A 9,419-nucleotide genomic window follows, 5' to 3' on the forward strand; every position below is an offset into this window, starting at 1 on the left:
TCCTTACCCCCCCCCCCCCACCCCATAGACCTATAGATCTGCAAGGATAAAACTTTGGTTAATATTATTGTGTAATCCAATTGTGTAGAAAAATAACTCTGCAAGTTTGATCCTGAATTCAAGGTTTTCAAATTAAATGAAAGTATGTTCATTGTGTTTCACTGGAAATTGGGTATTAATTCTGAGGACATACATTATCTTTTTAAGTTTCTATTTCAAACTCAAAATGAAATTTTTGTTTTGTGGATGTAATTTAATTTAGTGATTTGTTTATAAAGAGTGATCATTTGATGCACTTTCAAAAAAAATGTAAATGGAACATGTCATGAAGAGTTGCATTAAAATTCTTTAAAATATTATTAAAGTTATTTTTGAAGTTAATGCGCTAGGTTCTACAAATATTACTCGATCAACCACAAAGAATAATCTCATTTTAGGCCAACAAAATGTTTCACTGTCTTTCCTCTCTCCAAAGAAAACAAGTCTTGCACAATAATATATTCTCATTTCTGACATCTCCTCTATGACAAATAACACGACAACAAATTTGTTTTAAGTTAGGGACTATGATAAATAACTTCAAGATGAATATAAAAATTTTCAGATTTGCTGTATCATGGAGGAAGTTGGAGAAACATTAAGTTAACAGTTATTGAATTTAGTATGTTTAATCACATAATGATGTGGACACATTGCATTAGTTCAAGTGACCTAAAAATATTTTGCCACGGATTTTCATTTGTACTCAGCATCTAATGCCTCTTGTGTCAGTGTCCAACAATAGTCGGCCAGCATTGATAGATTCCATGCCCTAATACTGCTTTTCCATGGTTGCTATGTCCTGGTGAAACCTTTCACCATATTTCACTGCTGCACCAATATCAACAAGGAAGGATTCCAAATGTGAATGCAGAAAATGGATTTTCAATGACACGTATGCTTGGAACACATTGCACTTTCAATGACATGTATGCTTGAAACATGTTAAAAATGACAGGGGAAAAAAAAAAATCACAAAAATAAATTGTATCTAAAAAATGGTTTGAGATAGGAAAATTTTAAGGTGATTTTTGCAATCAGCAGTCCAATATCCATAACATACACCCAAACATGTTCAGGAAGCAAAATCTTTGTTGCCCAGCAATAGCGTCACTAGGTGGGTGCGGGAGGGGGGGGGGGGGGTGGTGGGAGTCAGATCGCACTGGGTGACACGATCAGAGGGGGTGACACCAAAATGACTGTCTATAAAATGCTTGTGCAGTGTTGCAGTAGAAATTCATTTTGTTTTTATAAAATTATCCAAGTTAGTTATACAGTAATAACAAAAACATTTATCGTAAGCCCAACTTACAATCAATATACCTACAAGACTAAAACTCTATGCTAATTTACTTTTTGAACCTTCTAATTCGCTCTGGTCTGAACTGTCATTATTACCCAATTTCAATGATGCTTCAAATCACGTGGTTTCGTTTGCGCGCGGTACAAGCATGCGCTGTTGTTTTCATTGCTGCTGGTGTTTTTATAGTCACTACTTTTGTCAAATTGTGGTCATTAGTATTTGTGAACCTATATCAGTAAATTTTTTGAGAATGAAGTAGTAATTAAAGGAAAAGGAGAAAAAAAAGGCTTCCGCTCAGTTACTAATAATGTTGTAATTCAATGTAGAAAAGATTTTACAAAACAATTTTGTTGTTAGTATTCATATAATCTAACCCTAATGTACCTCATGTACCTCAATAAAGTTTAACATTAAAATCAACATAATTTGGATGTAGTTCTTAAACATTTTTATTTTGAACTCTATCATTTCTTACCAAATTTTCACTTTAATCACATGAGACAGTGTAAATTTAAATACATTTAGGCCGTGTGTATGATACTGTAATTTAAAGATGTAACTTTAATTTTGCTAGTTGTTATCTCACTACTATTCCCATTACATTCAGTGACATATGGGAATTACAATTTTTGAGTAATATTAGCAATGATTCTCTATGGTCTGGTATGGGAAGAGGTCGACGGGGATGGGGAGGGATGTATGGAGGGTGTCACCATGAGTTATTGCACCAACCCTAACAATGCCACTGTTTCCCAGTGTAATATCTTGAAGAATGGCTCCGGTCCAAAACGTCCTCAATATATCTTTGTCTCCTTTAGATGCTGAAAAGACCAGCTGAGTTCCTCCAGCATTTTGTGTGTTTACTACAATCACAGCATCTGCAGCCTATCGTGTTTCACTTAATTATAACGTCAGAATAGTGAAGTAACAATTAAACAAGTGGAATACAAGTTTGAACAATGTTAGGATTAGTTAGTGCACAATACAGCTATTTGACAGGCTGGGGCAAAGTACTTGAACAACTTAAAACATGTTTGATCATATAAAATTGACCTCTACGCAAATACACTTATCATGCAGCTTCTATATTACTTAATCTGATGAAAGGTATCTGTCTGGTTCATACAGCAGAATATCAGCATAACTTGCATTATTAATAATCATCTTTGAAATCTATTCTGGTTTAGTATGATCATGTTACACAAAGTATAAACTACAGATCGGGATATTGTTACAGATTTATAGGATGCAGAAATACCCTAGGTCAAAGACAACATTATTGATGCCAAATTCAGTGATCAAAATACCAAAAGTATATTTCTATGTTTTAAAAAAACTCTGATTGAAACAAAATACAAACTTACATTTTTTTTTTAAATTCCAGACTGTTACTTCATCTTGAAATATATAAAGTTTATGATTTTCAGATAAATCTGTCTAAATCTCTGCTAAAATAGCAGTGAAAGAAATCTCAAGTGCATTATTGCTTTCTAATTTCCGGGCTATAGTTTCTAAAAATAGAAATAACTTGTTACATGAAAATGTATTTTCGGATACTTTCACACTACCAGTTGAATGGTTTCATGTGGATATTAAACTTGCACAGTATAAATCTGTTGTTTACGCCACATTGATGGTGAAACAATAAAAAAAACAACAAAGGAAGTCTCAAACTGTTTCACTCCTTGTCAGAATTGACCCAAATCCAAATTCAGGTTGCACTTAACCCAAAGTTACCCTGCACAGAATTTTTTTTTAATATATAGCAAGAATGCAATCCAAATTAAATGGAAATGTACATTTTATCTTTTGACAACAAATTCAATGAAATTAAAATAATTGCTGTCACAATCAGCTGTGAACTGATATCAGGACTTATTTTGTTGCTACAACAATAACTAAAAAAAAAACAGGATTTAAAGCATAGAATACTAGACCTATTGAGGAAAAATACTTTAAATCTCAATTAAAAGTATTGGGTAAGAAGTATATGAATTTTATAGACTTTTAACCAATTCCTCCCTTCTCATTCACAAGTTTGATAATGAGGAAGCAAACTTTCAGTGTGGGGAGATGCAATTTAAATTTTTTTTAAATTTAGACAGACAGCACAGTAATAGGTCCTTTTGGCTGACGAGCCCGTGCCACCCAAGAGACCTACAACCCCCAGTAAGTTTTGAAGGGTGGTAGAAAACCAGAGCACCCAGAGGAAACCCAGGCAGACACAGGGAGAAAGTACAAATTTGTTACAGAGTAGGATTCGAACCCTCTGTCCCAATCGCTGGTGCTGCAGGAGTGCTGTGCTAACCACGTTAATCATGCTGTTGTGTTGTGGTGAACTGCAGGTAGAATTCAATCCAGGACACCCGAAGTAACTGCAAGTAAAGAGGTGCAATAAAGGCAAGAGTGGGCACAATAAATAGGATACTAAGATGCATGAAGGAACAGGTGGCTGAAAAGACACAAGGAATACTTATCACAGATGAGAACTATTGGGATGGGAGGCCAACACTTGGACAACATATTAAAGGAACTGAAAAGATGATAGAGAAGAATTAAAAGGATGCTGCCAAGACTGGAAAATTATAGTGATAAGGAAAAATTGAATAATCTAGACGTTTTCTTTGAATCATAACTCAGGAGAGATGCAGTTGAGGTGCACAAAATCATGAGGCTTGGATGGTGAATAGGAAGGATTTATCTTCCTTTGTAAATGGTTTTAAAACCAAAGTAATTGGTAGATTGACTCATGTGGAAACAAGGAAAAATGTTTTCCTTAAAGGGAGAGGAAAGAATCATAAACTCAAACTTGAAACAGCAAAAGAAATAGACATTTCTTCACATTTAAAATAATACCTGAACATGGATTGGAAGAGCTGTTACCTGTAGGGCTACAATCTAAATTGCAGCATAGGATAAAGCTGGATAGTTCTTCTGCAACTGAGGTGGGGAATGGCTTCTTGTGTTGTAATTGTCTAAACATTTTTTCTATTAAGTTTCTGATGCAGTACATGAGAAGGGAAATAGAATGGATGAATGCACTGTCCAGTCTCCAATACTGACAAGGCTCTGGATAAAATCATTAGTACAAAAGTTAACAGCAACTTACGAGTCCAATTCTTAAAGTTTCACATAATATGCATAAAATTTTAGTCTTAAGCCATATGGTTCGAAGATGTGCTTAAAGCACTACCATATTATTGCTCCACCTTCTCAAGCAAATTACATTCAACAAGCATTAAAATATTTGGCACGAGACAATTGAAGTGATATCGGTTAGACTTTCAAGCCTTATTATTTGGTTAAAGATGCAGGTTTAAAAGGACCTTGAAATGCACTTCTCCTACCAAGATTCAAGCACAGACATACCATTACCACAAAGTGGCATCGTTACTCGACTTTCAAAGGAAATGATCAGCACACAAATGAACATTGTGAACAGCACTTTAATTTGCATTTCTGTAATCCTGACACCATAGGAATTGAGCCTCAGATATTCAAGTGCATTGTCCCATTCTGGAACTCTCTCAGTAGTTATCCTACATTACAATCAAGGAGTTTGTGTGGTCTGGAAGTCCTACTATATCAGTCTCACTACGAACTATACTAATATTTTTGATGTACTTCAGCACAAAAGTTAGCTTACCCTGAGGCTCCCTCTCTGAGATACTTAGTTGAAAGTCTGAAGTAAGCAAGTTTACTTCTGACTGCTCCACAACTCTGTGAAATACTTCTGTTTCTCTATCTTATCCCCACTGTTAACCACCTATGCGGTTGTCCTAGATTTTACTTCTTGCAGAGTACATTATGAACCAAAAGTTTAAACCCCAAAGAAGCTCTGCTAATATTGAAGGATTGGTGACCGTTGTTCTGCTTAGTCCCAGTGGACCTTATCCAGACCAACACCAACATTATTCTAGCATCAAAATTAAACCTCAATTTGGTCAAGTGTACTCTGAATTTAAGTGTACAATTAATTTTCAAGATCCTGAAAGCTCTAAACACAATACTTGCCAGCATTCATGACCATTTCCCAATAGCTCGTTGCTCAAGAAGTTGGATAGGGCTAGATCCCCAGTGCAATATCATCTGCATAAAGTATAATGTTAATTTTTAGTATAGTGGATGAAATAAAGCTATACAGTAGATTTAAATATCATGCCTTATATTTATCTTTTTTCAAATTTTGAGAGTGAAATGAAAACAAGAATAGGCCGTCGTGGTGGCAATTTACATTGCAGATGTAGATTGAAACTGGAAATGAGAAATAGATAGCATGTCTTCTTGAAAGGCAAACTCTTTTTGGTTCAGCTCTTAATTATTTTAATTGGTCTGCTTTACCATCCAGTTCACTGACACGTAGAATGAGACCTGTGCAAGTGAGGTTATGGAGAAAACAGCAGGTATCAGTTTTTGGAAATGTTGGAAGATATGCCATCTCAGTCAAGACATGTCATTATCTATTTTAAAGTCCCAACAGAATGTCCAGTGGCCATGCTGGGTGACATGCAAGGATTAGTTTAACTTAATTCCACTTCCATCCAGGGGTAATATAAAGCTGTTCATGTGCCATTGAGACAGCAAGCAGTAAAATGCCATACTTCCCACCTCTCTCACCCTCAAATGAGGATAAGGCTTTGGGGAAACTTTTATAGATGTTACTAGTCATAGAATGAAATCTTTAGGGTAACTGCCACATAAATTGATGATCACCAAACCTCAGTAAGATCTATAGGAATTCATTTATCCATTGTTGATGATAATGGCAAGTTGAGGGCCACATTGAATATTCTGTGGACAGCAAACTAGTCAATGCTACAGATATCCTTGGTGCTAGGAGACAAAAGAATTGATATCCACAGAATGTATGATAGTGATCAGCAATGTGATTTGATGTTACTTTTTACCCATAGGCATGGCAACACCTCTGATGGTTTCTGTCAGCTTCTGTACTTATAGGTCTGTTATTCTCCAAAAACCCATCTCTGCTCATTATTTCTCCTAAGCTGGTATATATTGATGACATCTAAATCTATTCTACCAAGATCTTTTTGCCACAACAAATGCCACTCCCTAATCATTGATTCCAGCTCACTTAATAAAAAAGGTCAAACAAGAGTGTTTGCAAACCAACTTATTTTTTACACTTAGCTTCAGACCAAGTGTCTGCACCATTATTAAGGGTGACTACTTATGAATTATAATCAGCCAAATGGACCTGCCTCAGTTAATCTGCCGCCGAACCACTCATCCATGCTTTTGCTACCTCTAAACTCCAATGCCCCAGCTTCCAACCCTACGCTTCAGCATTATTTTGGAAAAAGGATCATTCTGGCTCTTCATCTAGTGTGGCCCTAATTTCTGGAATCTTTTTTCCAAAATAATGCTGCATAAAAATATTGTACTTCAGCAAACTTCTTGAGTTTAAGGAGATTCGGTAGGTCACCAAAGACTCTCAAAAATTTCTACAGATGTGCCATGGAAAACATTCTGGCTAGTTGCATCACTGCCTGATATGGAGGTGTCAACACTCAGGACAAAAAAAAACTCCAGAGGGTTGTTAACTCGCCTGAGACAAAATGGGCACCAGTCTTCACTCCATCGAGGACATCTACAAGAGGCGGTGTCTTAATAAAGCAGCCTCTATCCTCAAGGACTCCCATTACCCAGGCCATGCCCTCTTCACTCTGTTACCATCAGCAAAAAGGTACAGGAACCCGAGGACAAGCACTCCGTGGCAGAAGGGCAGCTTCTTCCCTGCTGCTATTTTTGAATGAACCGTGAACCACAGACTTAGTCTTTTTTTCTTGCACTAGTTGTAATTATTTTGTAAGGTGGTTTATATAAATGTTTGCACTGTGATATGTTCATGACAATAAATTCTGAACATTAATCACCATCCTGATAATAGGCAAAATGCATATTTTATGTCATTTCAGAGAAACTATTTGCAGTGTTTTATAATATTATAGACAGTCAAATCTGCCTGATCCAGCTCCATTCATCTAACTCAGTGGTTTTCAAACTTTTTCTTTCCATTCACATACCACTTTAAGTAATCCCTATGCCATAGGTGCTCTGTGATTAGTAAGGGATTACTTAAAGTGGTATGTGAGTGGAAAGAAAAAGTTTGAAAACCACTGATTTAAATTGTATCTAATTGAGTAGTTTTGAGCCCAGTTTCAAAACTCCAATGACAATTTTTCTCAAGCAAAATATTTCAGTAACAATTGGGTCTAGAGCAGAAGTTCCCAACCTTATTTCCCCACTCACATAAGAGCTTAAGTAATCCCTTACTAATCACAGAGCAACTATGGCATAGGGGTTACTTCAAGTGGTATGCAAGTGGAAACAAAAAGTTTGAAAACCACTGAATTCTAGCTTCATTCACCCATCATCTTGCTTAATGTCTCCCAGATAAGAAACACTTCCATTTTAAAATTCACATCGTAATTTTCAAATCCCCTTTAATAACATCACCCTGATCTGCCCTCCTTTGAATCGGAAGCAAATACAATCTGCTTTAGGTACTCAGCTCGTCCACTCATATCAGTGAAAGTGAATTTTCAACATTTGGGGCCGGAACCCTTCATACATCCTTCAACTCTGGCCTCATTGAGAATCTAGGATTTTAATAACTTCCCAAGTCCTTGCATTCTTTCTCAAAACAACATTGCACCGAAAAGTAAATGATGGAGTTAAATTTGGGGTGATCTATTCATGTACCCTCCCCCTTCTGTGACAAACGCATTTTGCATGACATCACTCCTGGAAAATACTATGGGATATTAAAAAGGTCGAAGTGGAGCCCTCTTCAATTTCCCTGAAGAAGCTGGTAGAAAACAAATGGGAATTGCACAGTCCAGAGGACCCAATAGCACAGGTGTCACAAAAACAACAACAAGAAGCTCTTGTTTGGGCTTTGACCCCGGCACCAATCTGTTATCAGACCTGTACCAACATGAAGATTTGCACTTCAAGTTTGGAGAAAAGTTAAAAGTCATGGAGCAAAAACACATTGCTGGGGGGACTCAGGTATATCCTGAAATCAGGTATTTAAATTATGCCAGAGAACACGGATTGCAGACAAGGTGCAATTCCTTTCTCAACTTCAGTGGCACCATTCACTCCTTCTGAGCAAGACATTTCAAGCAGCCTCAGTCAATAAATAAAAAAATTACAAATACTCAAATAAATTCAGGGGAAGCCACATGACCGTTTATTCTCCTGCATTAAACTATTTTACAAGGGGATTGAATTGTATTAGTGAAGTTGTTGTGGATGGTCGGAGGAACAGCTGAAATGAGAAACTTTACCACTGCGAGAAATGCTCATTTAAAGGCGAAAAGAAAACTTTTTTGGAGAGGGGGGGAGAGAGAAAGAAATGGCCTGGATGAGGGAGCCCGTCAACCACTCGAGAGCATCAGCGCCCACATGAACCCCCCCCCCCTCTTTCGGGGGGGGGGGGTCGATCCTGCCCCCTCGGCAGCAAGCAGTCCGATGCGGGCAGCTTCCAGCGGGGCTCCCGAGCCCCCCTTCCCCTCATCCAGCCATGCATCCACCCCCCCCCCCCACAAGTCTTCAGCCGGCTGTCAACCGTGGCCGGACGGGGGAGGGGGGTCCACAACCGGGCGAGCAGGGCTGCAGCCCGACAGGGCAGGGGAGCCCCCCGAAAAGCTGCCCCCCCCCGCCACGTTTCCTCGGGGCGGCGGTGGGCTGTCCACAAACTTTGTTCATCCCTTCGCCGCCATCCCTACCTGTCCTCGCCGCCGCCGCCGCCTCCTCTCTCCGTGATGCGCGCTCTGTTTCTCTCCCCCCCACCTCCCTCCCTCCTGCCTCCTCCTCCTCCTCCTCCTCCTCCCAGTGGGGTGGACGGTAACGGTAGGAAGGGGGGGCTAGGAGGGGAGGGGTGGGTGGATCGGGTCAGCGTGCTCCTCTCATTCCGCCGCCGGTTTCCTCAGCTCGCCCCTCAGCCGCCGTCAACTGAGGAGCAAGCCGGACGGGCAGCATTGACGAGCTCCTTGATCTGCCGCCCGCGCCTCAGGGGGAGGGACGCACCACGCGCGCGCGTGTGTGG

The 9,419-nt window shown here is 38.9% G+C and overlaps 1 protein-coding gene across 3 annotated transcripts in view; it reads right to left on the reverse strand.

Moving 5' to 3' along the window:
* rhobtb1 (Rho related BTB domain containing 1) overlaps window positions 1-9,172 on the reverse strand; it is a 66,163-nt gene extending 56,991 nt beyond the window's left edge. For 2 of the 3 annotated variants that reach the window (XM_069900736.1, XM_069900733.1), the window contains exon 1: window positions 4,226-4,434. The gene's annotated coding sequence lies outside the window, so the exon portion shown is untranslated. Of the gene's footprint in view, window positions 1-4,225; window positions 4,435-9,099 lie in introns of those variants that run through there. The other variant, XM_069900735.1, reaches the window with a different exon arrangement.
* Between the last annotated feature and the right edge of the window lie 247 nt (window positions 9,173-9,419).

This window comes from Narcine bancroftii, chromosome 10 (assembly GCF_036971445.1).
Source record: "Narcine bancroftii isolate sNarBan1 chromosome 10, sNarBan1.hap1, whole genome shotgun sequence".
Lineage (NCBI taxonomy): Eukaryota > Metazoa > Chordata > Chondrichthyes > Torpediniformes > Narcinidae > Narcine > Narcine bancroftii.